Source organism: Odocoileus virginianus, chromosome 7 (assembly GCF_023699985.2).
Source record: "Odocoileus virginianus isolate 20LAN1187 ecotype Illinois chromosome 7, Ovbor_1.2, whole genome shotgun sequence".
In the NCBI taxonomy this organism is placed as follows: domain Eukaryota; kingdom Metazoa; phylum Chordata; class Mammalia; order Artiodactyla; family Cervidae; genus Odocoileus; species Odocoileus virginianus.
Window position 1 is genome coordinate 12,398,327 of NC_069680.1, and position 19,706 is coordinate 12,418,032.

Below are 19,706 nucleotides of genomic sequence, written 5' to 3' on the forward strand. Positions count from 1 at the left end.
CTTGGTTTGAGCTGGGTCTCTTGTAGATAGCATATTTAGGGGCCTTGTTTTGTATCCACTCAGCCATTCTTTGTCTTTTGGTTGGTGCATTCAAGCCATTTACAGTTAAGGTAATTATTGATAAGTATGATCCCATTGCCATTTACTTTGTTGTTTTGTGTTCAAGTTTATACACCCTTTTTGTGTTTCCTGTCTGGGGAAGATCTTTTAGCATTTGTTTAAGAGCTGGTTTGGTGGTGCTGAATCCTCTCAGCTTTGCTTGTCTGTAAAGCTTTTGATTTCTCCTTCATGTTTGAATGAGATCCTTGCTAAGTATAGTAATCTGGGCTGTAGGTTTTTCTCTTTCATCACTTTAAGTATGCCCTGCCATTCCCTTCTGGCCTAAAGAGTTTCTATTGAAAGATCAGATGTCACCCTTATGGGGATCCCCTTGTGTGTTATTTGTTGCTTTTCCCTTGCTGCTTTTAATATTTGCTTTTTGTGTTTGATCTTTGTTAATTTGATTAATATGTATCTTGGGATGTTTCACCTTGGGTTTATTCTGTTTGGGACTCTCTGGGTTTCTTGGATTTGGGTGACTATTTCCTTTCCAATTTTAGGGAAGTTTTCAACTATTATCTCCTCAAGTATTTTCTCATGCACTTTCTTTTTGTCTTCTTCTTCTGGGGCTCTTAGGAATTGAATGTTGTGGTGTTTAGCATTGTCCCAGAGGTCTCTGAGGTTGTCCTCATTTCTTTTGATTCTTTTTTCTTTTTTCCTCTCTGCTTCAGTTATTCCACCATTCTATCTTCCACCTCACTTATCCTATCTTCTGCCTCACTCTACATTGGTTCCCTCTGGAGTGCTTTTGATCTCATTTATTCCATTATTCATTATTGATTGACTCTTCTTTCTTTCTTCTAGGTCCTTGTTAAACATTTCTTGCATCTTCTCAACCCTTGTCTCTAGTCTATTTATCTGTAACTCCATTTTGCTTTCAACATTTTGGATCATCTGTACTATCATTATTCTGAACTCTTTTTCAGATAGACTCCGCATCTCCTCCTCTTTTGTTTGGTTTGATGGGCATTTATCATGTTCCTTTACCTGCTGAGTATTTCTCTGCCTTTTCATTTTGTTTATATTGCTGTGTTTGGGGTGCCCTTTCTGTAGGCTGGAAGTTCATGGCTCCTCTTTATTGTGGAGCCTGCTCTCTGTGGGTGGGGTTGGACTAGTGGCTTGTCAAGGTTTCCTGGTTAGGGGAGCTTGTACCTGTGTTCTAGTGGGTGGAGCTGGATCTCTTCTCTCTGGAGTGCAATGAAGTGTCCAGTAGTGAGTTTTAGGATGTCTATGGGTTCAGCCTGGCTTTGGGCAGCCTGTCTTTTAATGCGCAGTGTGGTGTTCCTGTTTTGCTGGAGAATTAGCATGGTATGTCTTGCTCTGAAACTTGTTGGCTCTTGGGTGGAGCTTGGTTTCAGTGTAGGTATGGAGGGTTTTGGTGAGCTCTTGTCTATTAGTGTTTCCTGGAATCAGTTCTCTGATGTTCTCAAGTTTTGCAGTTAAGCCTCCTCTAGCTTTCAGTCTTATTCTTACAGTAGCCTCAAGACTTCTCCATCCATACAGCACAGATGATAAAACATCTAGCTTAATGGTGAAACAATTCTCCACAGTGAGGGGCACCCAGAGAGGTTCACAGAGTTACACAGAGAAGAGAAGAGGGGGGAGGGAAGTAGAGGTGACCAGGAGGAGAAGAGGGGAAGTCAAAAGGGGAGAGACTAATCTAGCCAGTAATCAGTTCCCTAAGTGTCTTCCACAGTCCAGAACACTCAGATTCAGAGAGTTAAGTAGAGAAGAGAAGGGGGAGAGAGGAGATAGAGGTGACCTCCTTTCGAAGAGAATGGGCTTCCTTTCCGGGTGCCTGGTGTCTTCTGCCAGCCCTCAGAAGTTGTTTTGTGGAAGTTGCTCAGCATTCAAATGATCTTCTGATTAATTTGTAGGGAAAAAAGTGGTCCCCCCATCCTATTCCTCCACCATCTTGGAACTGCACCCAGTAGCTCTTGTTTTCTTGAAGAAATCTCTAGTCTTTCCCATTCTATTGTTTTCCTTTATTTCTTTGCATTGACCACTAAAGAAGGTTTTCTTATTTCTCCTTGCTATTCTTTGGAACTCTGCATTCAGATGGACATATCTTTCCCTTTCTCCTTTGCCTTTGGCATCTCTTTTTTTATCAGCTATTTGTAAAGCCTCCTCAGAAAACCATTTTGCCTTTTTGCATTTCTGTTTCTTGGGGATTTTTTTGATCACTGCCTCCTGTACAATGTTACAAACCTCCGTCCATAGTTCTTCAGGCACTCTATCAGATCTAATCCCTTTAATCTATTTGTCACTTCCACTGTATAATTGTAAGGGATTTGATCTAGGTCATACCTGAATGGTCTAGTGGTTTTCCCTACTTTCTTCAATTTAAGTCTGAATTTGGCAATAATGAGTTCATGATCTGAACCACAGTCAGCTCCTGGTCTTGTTTTTGCTGACTGTATAGAGCTTTTCCATCCCTGGCTGCAAAGAATATAATTAATGTGATTTTTGTATTGACCATCTGGTGATGTCCATGTGTAGAGTTGTGTCTTTGTTGTTGGAAGAGGGTGTTTGTCATGACCTGCCAGGGTCCAGCCCCAGCAGGATCCAGGGAAACCCTCAGGATGAACGGCGTCGGCGAATGAGAGAGAGTGAGACAAAACTCGGGGCTGTCTGAAGTTTATTTTTGCACTGCCCCTTTATACCCTTAACAACATCTTTGGGGGAAGTGCATATTGCTTACACACAGGTCATCTCAAAACATTACAGCAACTTGACCTTCAACAGAAACTGGATGTCACCCACATACTTTTTCGTTTACAAGAGTCTTTTTTATCATTTGGCCTTCAGGCCTGCTAACATTTTATGGCTTGCACCTGGTGTGACTTAAGCAACTTCAGTAGCCGACCCTGTTTTTCTTATAATTAATCTATTTTCTTTCTAATAAGCGTCATCTCTATGGGAACTAGATAGTTTTACATTTTTTACAGAACAGAAATGCGAAGGGCTACAGAAACAGCAGATATGGCACAAAACAGGCTCTTAGTCCAAAAGTTAACTACCTGCAAGAAGTCGCCAGCTATCTCTATCTAAAATATTTTCTAGGCACATTTGTAGCTGTCATATTTGTGGAGATTTTCTCACCCCGTGAAGGGGCCTATGCTTAATAGTTTCTTTTGTTAGCGTACTGTGCTTAGGATGTTTAGAACAATCAAGAGCATTTTTTGCAATGAGGGTACATATTTATCACACAAGCCAGAATGCCAGCAAAAGGGTTTGAATTGAAGCATTTCCTTCATCCCTGGCCCCTTTGTAGGGTACCAGCGTCCAGGAGATTTATTAATTAGAGTTTTAAGTTGGTCTTTATTCAGTGAAAGAGGAGCAGGAGAGCTCTCGGCAGGCAACACAAGAATCCACAGCAGGGTGAAGAAGAACAACAGCAGAAAAGGGGGGGGGGGGAAGGATACAGGATGGGGTAGAGGCCAAGGCCAACCTGGAGGGTCCCTTATCCTAGACGGCCTTGCCTGTCAGGTTTTTTTCCTCGTGACCTCGTCATGGATGGGGTCCCGGACAGCCTTGCCTGCCCGGTATTTTCTTCATGACCTCGTCACAGGCGGGACCCCCCATAATGGCTCCCGGCAATGACCAGCGTGTTCTCTACCTTCAGTACCTTAGAATTTGCTTAAGCTTATGATCAAATCATAGTTCAGGGGTTGTGGAATGAGAGAGCCCTAACTAAAGTTTGGTCAACTCCAGTCAATGGTATGTTATGAGCAATTATGAGCACTTGGCTATCACACATCATTTAACTTACACCTCATTGGTCAAAGAAATTTACAAGGCTACAGTCATTTTAGAGGCTGGAGGGAAGTATAATCCTGGCCTGTGCTGAATGGAAGAATAACATAGTATTTATGAACAGACCAAGTGACTAGTATAGCAGGTCTCAACCCATCCCTTCCTCTTCATGGAGGAATCTTCTTTTGCTGGAAGGCAACTTCTCCCAGTGTGACCTCATCTTACACCAGGAAGTTTGAAAGTGTCATTCATTCAGGAGCTTGATCAAAATGTTTCAAACTTAAACATTGAAAAAATAATGTGCTTTCCCAATTTTCATTAAGAAATTAAGATAACAGATTGAATTATTTGCAATGATTTATTTTTCTTTCACAGATGTTTAACTTCAAAGGCTGCTTTAACCTATATACATTAGAAACTAAATAAGAGAACTTATTTAGCCTCAAGGCATTCCGTAGGGACCATCTTGTTCAATGGGTTTTGCCATATGAATAGATTTGAGTAGCTTTCCTGTGTCTCACAGGACTTGGGGAATTCTATCAACTTTTCCAGCTGGTGGATCAAAAGCTCTGGATTACAAATCTAGATAAATCAGCTAAATGAACATTCTATTCATGAACCACATGGGCAAAAGAGATAAGAATATCTGCTAGCTGAAGGGGTTGTTGTGAGGATGAAATAATGTGCTATGAGTATGCTCTGTAATTTTAAAGAGGTAAATAAATGGTGGGGATTTTTATTTATGTATCAGATTCTGTTCATTATAGAGTTTGACTGTATGCCATGGGTACTTTATATACTTATTACACTTAATCACTCCTAAAATCTAATGGGGTATTATCTCCATGCTGCAGATGAGGAACACACAAATACATGCTCACTAAGCCTTATTTTGGGTACAGGGGATGCCTTGACAGGATAATAGGCTCCATCCCCCAAAACTAGAATGGAAAGGAGTCAGCCTTTAAATACACTGGGCTCTATATTTTAAATTCTGTAATGTCTTGAGCAAGTTATTTGTCCACTTTAAGCTGTGGCTTCCACATCTATTAAATAAAGATAAAAGTATCTTTCGTGGGGTAGTTGTATAGCTTTAGCTCAATAAGATAATGCATATAAGAACATTTAACTCAGTGCCTTGCATATGGGCTTCCCTTGTAGCTCAGTCAGTAAAGAATCTGCCTGCAGTGCAGGAGACCTGGATTGATTCCTAGATTGGGAAGATCCCCTCGAGAAAGAAATGGCAACTCACTCCAGTATTCTTGCCTGAAAAGTCCCATGGACAGAGTAGTCTGGTGGGCTACAGTCAATGGGGTCACAAGAGTCAGACACGACTTAGCAACTAAACCATCACCACTTGCATATAATGAGCACTCGGCAAATGTTCTGTAAACTGTGTAAATTCTTTGGACAAAAACTTGCAAACTGACTTGCAAAGAAAGAGACATGGGAAAAAAACAAAAAAACCTGGGATTTGCATTCATGAAGCAAATATATTGACAAGTATCAGGTTACAAGTCCTGGATCTCAAACAGAGATCACTGAAACAGGCTTTTGGACACTGTTTGGACGAAGAAACCGCCTGCAATACAGGAGACCCAAGATCAACCCCTTTGTTAGGAAGATCTCCAGGAGAACAGAATGGCTACCCACTCCAGTATTCTTCCCTGGAGAACTTCATGTACATAGGAACCTGATGAGCAAAGAGCTGAAAACTGATTAAGTCACTAAACATGCACTCATGCATGGGCTAAAAGAGCAGGCAGATACACGAGTAACAAATGCTGCCAAAATGAGGGCCTTGCCTCTAAATGTTTATGAATTTCTAAAGGTAAAATTCAAAAGGATGAATTTCAATTACATAGCCTTTCAGTCAATGGCATTTTCCAACAGCATTATAGACACATTTAGCATTGATGTTTGCTTTCCATTTAATTATGCAATCGAAATGACTACTCATCTAGCTCTTGATTGTCACCAGTGAGCAAGTTTGTCACTGAGGGCTTCCCATCTGCATTTCTAGGTCTTCTCTAAACCCACTTTGTTCCACTTCCTCACCACAAAACTTCTCTGAGTGTACCCAGGAATGCTATAGCTGCCAGTCATTCATTTCTCCACATAAGCATCTAAAGTTGGTACAGTTGTTCTCAAAATGTAGTTGTTGTTTTTTTTCCAGTAGCATTTGAGGGTTTTCTAGAAATATAGACTTTCAGGCCCCAGTTCAGATGTTTTGAATCAAATACTCTGAAATGGCACAACCCTGAAGGCCAGAAGTCCCTAGCCTTTTTGGCATCAGAGACTGATTTCATGGAAGACAGCTTTTCCATGGATGGGTGGGGAGAATGGTTTCTGGATGATTCAAGTGCATTACATTTATTGTGTACTTTATTTCTAATCTAATGCTGCTGCTGATCTGACAGGAGGTACCAGTCCATGGCCTGGAGGTTGGGGACCCCTGCTCTTCATGATTCTGATACTTGTTAATGTATCCTCTAAAACTGTGATTTTAGAGGAAAGCAATCTGACTGCACTTATTCACCTGGAAGCGTAAATAACAGAGTCAGATTTATTGAGTCATTGACTCCTTAAAAGAGGAGCTTCAAAATAAATTTGGCATCTTCAACTTCCAGCCATATTGACAAGATTCCTATACACAGAATCAGTGGTAGACAATATTTCCATCCAAGAGTATGAATGTAAACAGACCTGCCAGAATGAGACCAACTACATGCATGCTAAGTCATTTCAATCATATCGGACTCTTTGTGACTCCCCATGGACTGCAGCCTGCTAGGCTCCTCGGTCCATGGGATTCTCCTGGCTAAGATACTGGAGTGGGTTGCCACGCCCTCCACCAGGGGATCTTCTGGACCCAGAGACTGAACCCACGTCTCATGTCTCCTTCACTGGCAGACCAGTTCTTTACCACTAGCACCACCTTGGAAGCCTAGCCTCAAGAGAGGGATAAAAGGACTAAGTTGCTGGGCTAATTGCAGCATGAAACTGATTTACAAAAATCCAGTCTGGGCCCACCAAGGGAAATGGTTTGAATGTAATTATAAATTCATCATCCTTCATAACTTTGGCCCTAGCTTAGTTCACAGGCTCATATTACAGCAACTGTGTTCATAGAAATACACAGTTCTATAGCAGACAAGAATCTTAGAGATCTTCTAGCTCCCTTGCGTATAACATAAGGAAATTGCCAGATAGGAAGTGAAGTGCCTTGCTTAAGATCACACGACATGCTGGAATAACAAAGGTCAAGTGTTATCAAATCCCAAATCCTATTTCATTCCACACTACTTCTAACTATGGAAATAAAGAATCTACAGACAATGAGTATGATTTAGCAAACTAGAAGAGGACAAATATCACTGGGTGGCACTCTTGAAGAAAAGAATAGCTGTGGGTGTAAGTGTCAGGGGAGGGCTAAGTTCTAGGTGGGCATGTTTAAGTTGGGAAATCCATCCCCTCAGAATGGACTTAAGGAGGGGGCAGCAGTAAATTCCCTTCCTAACCCCTCCTTCTTTCTGTGCCTCAAGACACTAACCTCAAGAATCACTATGGATTTGGTCAGTTCTCTGGTTGTTACCATCAAATTGATGTTTAACCCATTTAAAACTCCATCCATAGCTACCAGTGTTAACCTGTGTAGGAAAGTGAGAACACCAGTCCTGAGGAGAGATGGGGAGGGGAGGGGAGGGGCAGCTTAACTTCCCCCGACATATAAAATAGCTGCTGCTTTTCCACAGACCCCTGTGCTATGCTGTGCTTAGTCACTCAGTCATGTCCGAGTCTTTGCGACCCCATGGGCTGTAGACCACTAGGCTCCTCTCTCCATAGGAATTCTCCAGCAATAATACTGGAGTGGGTTGACATGCCCTTCTTCAGGATCTTCCCATCCCAGGGATCAAACCCAGGTCTCCCGCATTGCAGATGGATTCTTTACCATCTGAGCCACCAGAGAAGCCCCCACAGACCCTTACTAGCTGCCGTATTCAAAGTTCACATTCTTCTCCATCACCCCCAGCTATCCATTTCTGAACTTTGGGTTCTCAAAGAAGTAAATATGTGAGCAAATTAACAAAAGGACAGAGAGTAGCTCACCAGGTGGTCTACAGTCTCTAGAGTCAAAGGACAGCCAGACTCTTTCCATCCTACTTGTCTGAGTGGTTAAGATTAGAGTTTCCAGATTAATACCATAAAGCTTTAATGTCTTAGGGTTTTGTTATTAAAAAAACATACAGAAGTAGGATCAGTATTCATATAGGTCTTCCTTCATTTTTCCAAATGTGGGTATGCTTTCACCAAAATAAATCCTGCTTTATTTAGTATAGATTTAATGTCATAATTTCCAGACCCCCAACAACACCTCTAATCATGGCAATCTCCTCTTTAACGCCACACCCCCCAAAATTACTATTCTAGTTCTTGGGGCAAAATTCAAAATCCTCAGTAGCATTCACTAGATCCTGCCTGATCTGGTTTCTGTTTCTCTCTCTCCAGCCTTGTCTCTGGCTAGTCTTCCCTGCATTCTGTCTTCACTGGCTGTCATCAGCTTTATAAAACATTGCATAACTCCATGCTTCACACCTCTCATTCCATTGCTTAATTAGTCCATCTTTAGAGAAACATGGGCTTCTCTTATGACTCAGCTGGTAAAGAATCCACCTGCAATGTGGGAGACTTGGGTTCAATCCCTAGGTTGGGAAGATCCCCTGGAGAATGGAAAGGCTACCCATTCTAGTATTCTGGCCTGGAGAATCCTGTGGACTGTATAGTCATGGGGTTGCAAAGAGTCAGACACAACTGAGTGACTTTCACTTTCCACTTAAGGAAGCATTCTTCAATCATCTCTCTTCCCAGACTAGCTTGGATCCCTGTCATGACTTTGCCTCTAGAGCAGATATAGTTAGACACACAATCACACATGTGTACATGTAAGTGTGTCCATTCCACTGGAGTGTAAACTCCATGAGGACAGAGACTTTGTCTGCTTTGCTAACCATTTTATCTTTGGGGCCTGCTAATGGCTTCTGTACACTGTAAACTTACTCATTTCTGTAGGAAATATGGCCGTGTAGGTCACAGCCTATGCCCAGAAACCATATAGCAATGTATGTCCTATCTGGATGGTCAGAGATTAACCACCAGAATCCAGAGACCTATGAGTGATTTTTAAAAATGATTAGAACAATTAACTGCAGCTATTCAACTGTGGTTTTGAGTGAAACCTGAGTGAAAGAAAGCTTTTTCAACTGAAATCTAGTATGATGCCAGTTTAAATCATCAAAGCATCACTAAACGGGTCCCACAAGTCCCTTTCAGTGGGTTCCTAGGTTAATTAACTTCATGATCACAGACATATACCTCTCCAAAATAATTACCCACCTCCTCGGTATTTTGTCCAATTCTTATACTTTCTTTGATTTCTAAGAATATGTTATTTTTCTGATTCAAATTGTTGATCTACTGAGAAAAGAACACATCTTTGTTTTCACTGGAGACAGTACAGTGTTAAATAACACTTAGAATATTACTTAAGCATAACACACACAACATATGTCTTGGGAAAATTAAGAGGTACTTAAAGAATCTTTTTTATCTAACACAGAAGACAGTATTGTGATTTTGAATCAAAGGCACATATGGATAATAAAGAGGTGCAGCGGTGTCCCTAACAGGCACAAGTCATTGATAAACCATAAGCTGTATTATTTAAAGATACAAGTAAAGGAAACTGGTGAATAGAAATCCCAGTGGTTGCAGGAGTCCCTAAGCACATAAATAAGCCAGTCATTTTGTGGAAAAGGAGGCTCTAGTTGTGTTGTTGGGTAAATCATGAAGATTTAGAGAAATGAGAGTGAATAGTGCTCACTGAGAGGAAGCTATGGATCCTGAAGAGTGTAAAAGCAAGGCCATGACACAACATCATCTTCTTGTGTTAAGGTTGAGTTAATAGCTTCCCAATGCAAAGAAACAGAGGAAAACAATAGAATGGAAAAGACTAGAGATTTCTTCAGGAAAATTAGAGATACCAAGGGAACATTTCATGCAAAGATGGGTTCAATAAAGGACAGAAATGGTATGGACCTAACAGAAGCAGAAGATATTAAGAAGAGGTGGCAAGTATACACAGAAGAACTACAAAAAAGATCTTCATGACCCAGATAATCAGGATGGTGTGATCACTCACACTCACCTAGAGCCAGACATCCTGGAATGTGAAGTCAAGTGGGCCTTAGAAAGCATCACTACAAACAAAGCTAGTGGAGGCAATGGTATTCCAGTTGAGCTATTTCAAATCCTGAAAGATGATGCTGTGAAAGTGCTGCACTCAGTATGTCAGCAAATTTGGAAAACCAGCAGTGGCCACAGGACTGGAAAAGGTCAGTTTTTGTCCCAATCCCAAAGAAAGGCAATGCCAAAGAATGCTCAAACTACCACACTAGTAAAGAAATGCTCAAAATTCTCCAAGCCAGGCTTCAGCAAAACGTGAACCATGAACTTTCAGAATGTTCAAGCTAGATTTAGAAAAGGCAGAGGAACCAGAGTTCAATTAGCCTCCAACTAATAAAAATAAATGGAAATGGCTGAGTGATACTCCATGGTGTATATGTACCACAACTTCCTTATCCATTCATCTGCTGATGGGCATCTAGGTTGCTTCCATGTCCTGGCTATTATAAACAGTGCTGCGATGAACATTGGGGTGCACGTGTCTCTTTCAGATCTGGTTTCCTCGGTGTGTATGTCCAGAAGTGGGATTGCTGGGTCATATGACAGTTCTATTTCCAGATTTTTAAGAAATCTCCACGCTGTTCTCCATAGTGGCTGTACTAGTTTGCATTCCCATCAACAGTGTAAGAGGGTTCCCTTTTCTCCACACCCTCTCCAGCATTTATTGCTTAACAGCATCGAAACATGTATATTATCTAGGGTGAAACAGATCACCAGCCCAGGCTGGATGCATGAGACAAGTGCTCGGGTCTGGTGCACTGGGAAGACCCAGAGGAATCGGGTGGAGAGGGAGGTGGGAGGGGGGATTGGGTTGGGGAATACATGTAAATTCATGGCTTATTCATGTCAATGTATGACAAAAACCACTACAATATTGTAAAGTAATTAGCCTCCAACTAATAAAAATAAATAGAAAAAAAATTGCCAACATCCACTGGATCATCAAAAAAGCAAGAGAATTCCAGAAAAACATCTATTTCTGCTTCATTGACTATGCCAAAGACTTTATGTGGATCACAATAAACTGAGGAAAATTCTGAAAGAGATGGGAATACCAAAATACCTGACCTGCCTCTTGAGAAACCGATATGCAGCTCAGGAAGCAACAGTTAGAACTGGACATGGAACAACAGACTGGTTCCAAATAGAAAAAGGAGTACATCAAGGCTATATATTGTTACCCTGCTTGTTTAACTTATATGCAGAGTACATCATGAGAAATGCTAGGTTGGATGAAGCACAAGCTGGAATCAAGATTGCCAGGACAAATACCAATAACCTCAGATATGCAGATGACACCATCCTTAGGGCAGAAAGTGAAGAAGAACTAAAGAACCTCTTAATGAAAGTGAAAGAGGAGAGTAAAAAAAGAGGAGAGTAAAAAATGCTTAAAGCTCAGCATTCAGAAAACGAAGATCATGGCATCTGGTCCTATCACTTCATGGAAAATATATGGGAAAACAGTGGAAAGAGTGGCTGACTTTATTTTGGGGGGCTCCAAAATCACTGCAGATGGTGACTGCAGCCATGAAATTGAAAGACACTTACTCCTTGGAAGGAAAGTTATGACCAACCTAGATAGCATATTAAAAAGCAGAGCCATTTGCATTGCTCTGATAATGAGTGATGTTGAGCATCTTTTCATGTGTTTTTTTGCCATCTGTATGTCTTCCTTGGAGAAATGTCTGTTTAGTTCTTTGGCCCGTTTTTTGATTGGGTCATTTATTTTTCTGGAGTTGAGCCGCAGGAGTTGCTTGTATATTTTTGAGATTAATCCTTTGTCTGTTGCTTCGTTTGCTATTATTTTCTCCCAATCTGACGGCTGTCTTTTCACCTTGCTTATAGTTTCCTTTGTTGTGCAAAAGCTTTTAAGTTTCATTAGGTCCCATTTGTTTATTTTTGCTTTTGTTTCTAATATTCTGGGATGTGGGTCATAGAGAATCCAGCTGTGATTTATGTCGGAGAGTGTTTTGCCTATGTTCTCCTCTAGGAGTTTTATAGTTTCTGGTCTTACATTTAGATCTTTAATCCATTTTGAGTTTATTTTTGTGTATGGTGTTAGAAGGTGTTCTAGTTTCATTCTTTTACAGGTGGTTGACCAGTTTTCTCAGCACCACTTGTTAAAGAGGTTATCTTTTTTCCATTGTATATCCTTGCCTCCTTTGTCGAAGATAAGGTGTCCATAGGTTCGTGGATTTATCTCTGGGCTTTCTATTCTGTTCCATTGATCTATATTTCTGTCTTTGTGCCAGTACCATACTGTCTTGATGACTGTGGCTTTGTAGTATAGTCTGAAGTCAGGCAGGTTGATTCCTCCAGTTCCATTCTTCTTTCTCAAGGTTACTTTGGCTATTCGAGGTTTTTTGTATTTCCATAAAAATTGTGAAATTATTTGTTCTAGTTCTGTGAAAAATACCATTGGTAGCTTGATAGGGATTGCATTGAATCTATAGATTGCTTTGGGTAGTATAGCCATTTTGACAATATTGATTCTTCCAACCCATGAACACGGTATATTTCTCCATCTGTTTGTGTCCTCTTTGATTTCTTTCATCAGTGTTTTATAGTTTTCTATGTATAGGTCTTTTGTTTCTTTAGGTAGATATACTCCTAAGTATTTTATTCTTTTTGTTGCAATGGTAAATGGTATTGTTTCCTTAATTTCTCTTTCTGTTTTCTCATTGTTAGTGTATAGGAATGCAAGAGATTTCTGTGTGTTAATTTTATATCTTGCAACTTTACTGTATTCGTTGATTAGCTCTAGTAATTTTCTGGTAGAGTCTTTAGGGTTTTCTATGTAGAGGATCATGTCATCTGCAAACAGAGAGAGTTTCACTTCTTCTTTTCCTATCTGGATTCCTTTTACTTCTTTTTCTGCCCTGATTGCTGTGGCCAACACTTCCAAAACTATGTTGAATAGTAGTGGTGAGAGTGGGCACCCTTGTCTTGTTCCTGATTTCAGGGGAAATGCTTTCAATTTTTCACCATTGAGGGTGATGCTTGCTGTGGGTTTGTCATATATAGCTTTTATTATGTTGAGGCATGTTCCTTCTATTCCTTCTTTCTGGAGAGTTTTAATCATAAATGGATGTTGAATTTTGTCAAAGGCTTTTTCTGCATCTATTGAGATAATCATATGGTTTTTATCTTTCAATTTGTTAATGTGGTGTATTACATTGATTGATTTACAGATGTTAAAGAATCCTTGCATTCCTGGGATAAAGCCCACTTGGTCATGATGTATGATTTTTTTAATATGTTGTTGGATTCTGTTTGCTAGAACTTTGTTAAGGATTTTTGCATCTATGTTCCAGTGATATTGGCCTGTAGTTTTCTTTTTTTGTGGCATCTTTGTCTGGTTTAGGAATTAGGGTGATGGTCGCCTCATAAAATGAGTTTGGAAGTTTACCTTCTTCTGCAATTTTCTGGAAGAGTTTGAGTAAGTTAGGTGTTAGCTCTTCTCTAAATTTTTTGTAGAATTGCTGTGAAGCCATCTGGTCCTGGGCTTTTGTTTGCTGGAAGATTTCTGATTACAGTTTCGATTTCCTTGCTTGTGATGTGTTTGCTAAGATCTTCTATTTCTTCCTGGTTCAGTTTTGGATAGTTATACTTCTCTAAGAACTTGTCCATTTCTTCCAAGTTGTCCGTTTTATTGGCATAGAGCTGCTGGTAGTAGTGTCTTATGATCCTTTGTATTTCAGTGTTGTCTGTTGTGATCTCTCCATTTTTGTTTCTAATTTTGTTAATCTGGTTCTTCTCCCTTTTACACGTCAGTCAGGATGGCTGCTATCCAAAAGCCTACAAGCAATAAATGATGGAGAGGGTGTGGAGAAAAGGGAACCCTCTTACACCGTTGGTGGGAATGCAAATTAGTACAGCCACTATGGAAAACAGTGTGGAGATTTCTTAAAAAGCTGGAAATAGAACTGCCATATGACCCAGCAATCCCACTTCTGGGCATACACACCGAGGAAACCAGATCTGAAAGAGACACGTGCACCCCAATGTTCATCGCAGCACTGTTTATCATAGCCAGGACATGGAAGCAACCTAGATGCCCATCAGCAGACGAATGGATGAGGAAGCTGTGGTACATAGACACCATGGAATATTACCCAGCCATTAAAAAGAATTCATTTGAATCAGTTCTAATGAGATGGATGAAACTGGAGCCCATTATACAGAGCAAAGTAAGCCAGAAAGATAAAGACCATTACAGTATACTAACACCTATATATGGAATTTAGAAAGATGGTAATGATAACCCTATATGCAAAACAGAAAAAGAGACTCGAATGTATAGAACAGACTTGTGGACTCTGTGGGAGAAGGCGAGGGTGGGATGTTTCAAGAGAACAGCATCAAAACATGCATATTATCTATGGTGAAACAGATCACCAGCCCAGGTTGGATGCATGAGACAAGTGCTAGGGCCTGGTGCACTGGGAAGACCCAGAGGGATCATGTGGAGAGGGAGGTGGAAGGGGGGACCGGGATGGGGAATACATGTAAATCCATGGCTAGTTCATTTCAATGTATGACAAAAACCACTGCAATGTTATAAAGTAATTAGCCTCCAACTAATAAAAATAAATGAAAAAAAAAAGCAGAGACATTACTTTGTCAACAGAGGTCCATCTAGTCAAGGCTATGGTTTTTCCAGTAGCCATGTATGGATGTGAGAGTTGGGCTATAAAGAAAGATGAGAACTGAAGAATGATGCTTTTGAACTGTGGTTCTAGAGAAGACTCTTGAGAGTCCCTTGGACTGCAAAGAGATCCAATCAGTCCATCCTAAAGGAGATTAGTCCTGGATGTTCATTGGAAGGACTGATGCTGAAGTTGAAACTCCAGTAGTTTGGCCACCTGATGTGAAGAGCTGACTCATTTGAAAAGACCCTGCTGCTGGGAAAGATTGAGGGCAGGAGGAGAAGGGGACAACAGAGGATGAGATGGTTGGATGGCATCACCAACTCAATGGGCATGAGTTTGGGTAAACTCTAGGAGTTGGTGATGGACAGGGAGGCCTGGCGTGCTGCAGTCCATGGGGTCACAAAGAGTCGGACACAACTGAGCGACTGAACTGAACTGAACTGAACATGCAGCCTTGGCCAATGTTGGGAACACAAGATGGTGGCACAGAAGCAGGAGCTCATGGCTCCCAAAGTTTTAGAAGTCTGAGCAGGAACATGATGAAGCCAGTACTGGATGATACTGTAATGGTCCCAAATAATCTCTTAAGGCTAATAAGACCCATAGGCCAAAGAAGAAGTGATCAGGAAGGAGAGAGAGTCAGGATCTTTTCTACCAAGTAATGTCTCCTTAACCTCCACCTCCAGAAATCTCTTCTCAGCTGGACTCATCCTGTTTTCACTGCTGTTTCAGTCATAGGCCACTGAGGTCTGATGTTTCTAATGGCCAGAATCATTAGTGTGGAACAGTCCTGCCTCTCTAGCTAGATCAAGGAGACCAGGGTCCATCTTCTGCCATCTGTCTTGGTCACTTCAGTGCATGGTACAGAGATGGTTGCTGAACACTTGAAAACAATCCTGCTCTGCATTCAAGTCGCACATGTAGAAATCATCAGACCTGTATCTCCTGATATCATTTGGTCCTAATATTGACCCCCAACTGAATGGCTCTGCATTTCAGGCCTGGCTTCTTGTTGCAAATCTCCTCTGGTGGGACATCAAAGAGATAAAACCAGGCTTCTTTTGGAACCAGTTGCAATCATGGAATTTTCTCTCCTTGTTCTTTCCTCTGATTTAAACAAACACTCACTATATATTGGCAATGCAGGTAGCCCTGTGTGTGTGTCATTCCCTGCTGTGTGCTTTAATTAGCTTCCTTTCTAGGTCCTGTTGTTAGCCTCCTGCTGTTTGTTCCTGGCTATGTTAGTGGACTGGGAGGGCTCTTATATTTCTTTACTGGAACCTGGGTGGACTCTTCAAAGAAGATTGTTTTTTAAAGAATGTTTGGGTCATATGGTATTGGTTACCTCTTGCTGGCATCTAAAATAGGAACATAATTTGACCTGTTCTGCTCTCCTGTGACTTAAAACTTGAGTGTATGATACTGGACCAAGATGAAGTGTGAAAGAAAAATCTGGTCCTTTTACATTTTGTTAATTTAAAAGTTAGCAGTAAGATAATCCAGGAAAAAAATCATGATATTTTTCATTTCAGCTGTTAAGCAGGATTACAGAATGGAAGATGACCTGGAATAGATTCAAATTATTGCTCTATTACCACTCAGCCAAATGACCTTGAACAATCATCTCACCTTTTGAGATCACAATTTCTTCTATAAAATAAAAGAATTGCACTAAATGAACCACCTGAAAGGATTTTGTAGCTCAAACATTCTATGAAAACATGGCACACTCATTTCAAAGGCTTAGAAAGCGATGTAACTCACTGCTCTAACCTAGTGGGAGATGTAGACATGACCAATACAAAAATCAAATTGGAAAGTCATGAAGTAATGCCCTTATTTCCTACTATACATATTTACTGCATATAGTAAGTAGTTTTAAGCACTCGGCACTATCATCTTACTGTAATCCTCAGGACATCTCTACCATAAGCTTTATCTCCTCTTAACAGCTGAGAAAACTGATGCCTAGAGATGTAAATAAATTGCTAGTTATATGACTAGTAATTGTGTATCTCAGATTAAATCCAAATCTTTCTGATTTCACGGTTCCTATATCTAGGCAGATTCCACCAAAACAAAGACAAATACCCCCCCCCCAAAAAAAAACCCACTTAGCTTTACTACAAACATACAAATGCTTCTGCAAAGAATTAATAAAGAAGGGCAAGAGAACTGTTGCCCCATATTTGAGGTAGAGATTTCTAGAGACAACTTTTTTTAAAGAGTGTTTTTCTAGTCTTTCTGGAATGCCTGCCTTATTCTTATTGAAGATTTTACCTTCCTTTGGGACAAGTTGTTCTTCCTCCTCCTCCTCACATGTAAAGTAGGTATACGTGCACAGGTGACCTGCATGCTGTAAAATCCTCACCATCCACAGGAGACAGTGGACTATGGGACAGTGCATATTTTCCAGGAAGTGGTTATGTATAGTCTGATGGATGTTCAGTGGAGAATTCCCTTGCCCACCTGGCAAGATATGTGTGTGTTGTACTGATATATTTGATTTAGTCATAAGTCCTTAATTTTATTGTTGTTTTCCCTCATCTCTTAAATAAGAAATTTGTTGTTGGTAGTCGCTCAGTTGTGTCTGACTCTCTGCAACCTCACATTTTGCAGCACACCAGGCTTCTCTGTCCTTCACCGTCTCCTGAGCTTGTTCAAGCTCATGTCCATTGAGTCAGTGATACCATGCAACCATCTCATCCTCTGGCATAGCCTTCTCCTCCTACCTTCTATCTTTCGCAACACCAGCATATTTTCCAGTGAATCAGCTCTTTGCATCATGTGACCAAAGTATTAGCGCTTCAGCTTCAGCATCAGTCCTTCCAATGAATATTCAGGACTGTTTTCCTTTAGGATTGACTGGTTGAATCTCCTTGCTGTCCAAGTGACTCTCAAGAGTCTTCTCCAACACCACAGTTCAAAAGCATCAATTCTTCACCGCTCAGCCTTCTTTGTGGTCCAACTCTCACATCCATACATGACTACTGGAAAAACCATAGCTTTAACTAGACAGATTTTGTTGGCCATGTAATGTCTCTGGTTTTTAAAACTCTGTCTAGGTTTGTCATAGCTTTTCTTCCAAAGAGCAAGTATCTTTTAATTTAGTGGCTACAGTCACCATCCCAGTGATTTTGGAACCCAAGAAAATAGAGTCTGTCACTTTGTCCTTGTTTCCCCATCTATTTGCCATGAAGTGATGGGACCAGATGTTGTAATCTTCATTTTCTGAATGTTGAATTGTAAGCCAGCTTTTTCACTCTCCTCTTTCACTTTCATCAAGAGGCTCTTTAACTTCTCTTCACTTTCTGCCATAAGAGTGATATCATCTGCAAATATGAGGTTGCTGATATTTTTCCTGGAAATCTTGATTCCAGCTTGTGCTTCATCCAGCCCAGCATTTCACATGATGTACTCTATATAGAAGTTAAATAAGCAAGGTGACAATATACAGCCTTGACATACTCCTTTCCCAATATGGAACCAGTCCATTGTTCCATGTCCAGTTCTAACTGTTCCTTCTTGACCTGCAAGCAGGTTTCTCAGGAGGCTGGTAAGGTGGTCTGGTATTCTCATCTCTTTAAGAATTTTGACAGTTTTTTTGTAATCCCCACAGCTAAAGACTTTAGTATAGTCAATGAAGCAGAAGTAGATTTTTTTTTTCTGGAATTCTCTTGCTTTTTCTATGATCCAATGGATGTTAGCAATTTGATCTCTGGTTTCTCTGCCTTTTTGAAATCCAGCTTGAACATCTGGAAGCTCTTGGTCCACATACTATTGAAGCCTAGCTTGGATGATTTTGCCCATGACCTTGCTAGCATGTAAAATGAGTGCTATTGTGCAGTGATTAAAACATTTTTGGCATTGCCCTTCTTTGGGATTGGAATGAAAACTGACATTCTCCAGTCCTGTGGCCACTGCTGAGTTTTCCAAATTTGCTCACGTATTGAGTGGAACACTTTCACAGCATCATCTTTTAGGATTTGAAATAGCTCAACTGAAATTCCATCACCTCCCCTAGCTTTGTTCATAGTGATGCTTCCTAAGGCCCACTTGACTTCACCCTCCAGGATGTCTGGCTCTAGGTGAGTGATCATACCATAGTGATTACCCAGATCATTAATATCTTTTTTGTATAGTTCCTCTGTGTATTCTTGCCACCACTTTTTAATATCTTCTGCTTCTGTTAGGTCCATACCATTTCAGTCCTTTATTGTGCCCATCTTTGCATGAAATGTTCCCTTGGTATCTCTCATTTTGTTGAAGATATCTCTAGTCTTTCCCATTCTAATAATGACCAGTAAAACAAAATACATTAATATTTACACAAATAAGTTATTTTTCCCTTTTTTCCTCTTTTAATCACTTCATTATCTATCACTCACTATCTCATGTTTTATTCTGGCCATGAAACTTGCTTTGTTGTCAGTGCTTGGCCTTTTTGAGTGTCAATTTGAATACAAAATAAGACACCTTCCAAATATTAGTGAGTAATTGATCCCATCCTCAACTTTTTAAGGGGAAACCTGAGAGTTCTTTGGAGGGAGACAGTATGGTTTCCATTGCATCTGCAAAGCAACTGACCACATAGACACTCTCTTCCCCTAAAGACCTTTCTTTTCCTATTTAAGAAAGCAATCTTAAAAGAACAGATAGCAAAACATCCAAACTACCAGGAACTCCAAGGGGGAAATTTGAAGGCAAATTTAGCCTATTTTAAGATAAGACAAGGTAGGAATAGCTTTCTGATGTCTGGTGAGATGTTGTGATTACCTATGTTGGAAGCATATCCTCCTCAAAATGTTTCATCTTAATCAAGCTTTCCATAAAAATGACTGAACTTGAAGCAAGTATCCACTGCAGACCACTACTGACTCCTTGATCTACAATTGATTTGTACCCAATCTACCTCACACTGTTCCTTCATTAATCATTTGGCAGAAGGTAGGTGTT

At 40.5% G+C, this 19,706-nt stretch overlaps 1 long non-coding RNA gene across 1 annotated transcript in view; it reads right to left on the minus strand.

The window, feature by feature from the left end:
- LOC110130297 (uncharacterized) overlaps positions 1-19,706 on the minus strand; it is a 297,669-nt gene that overhangs the window by 96,019 nt on the left and 181,944 nt on the right. The gene's annotated exons all lie outside the window — the stretch shown is intronic.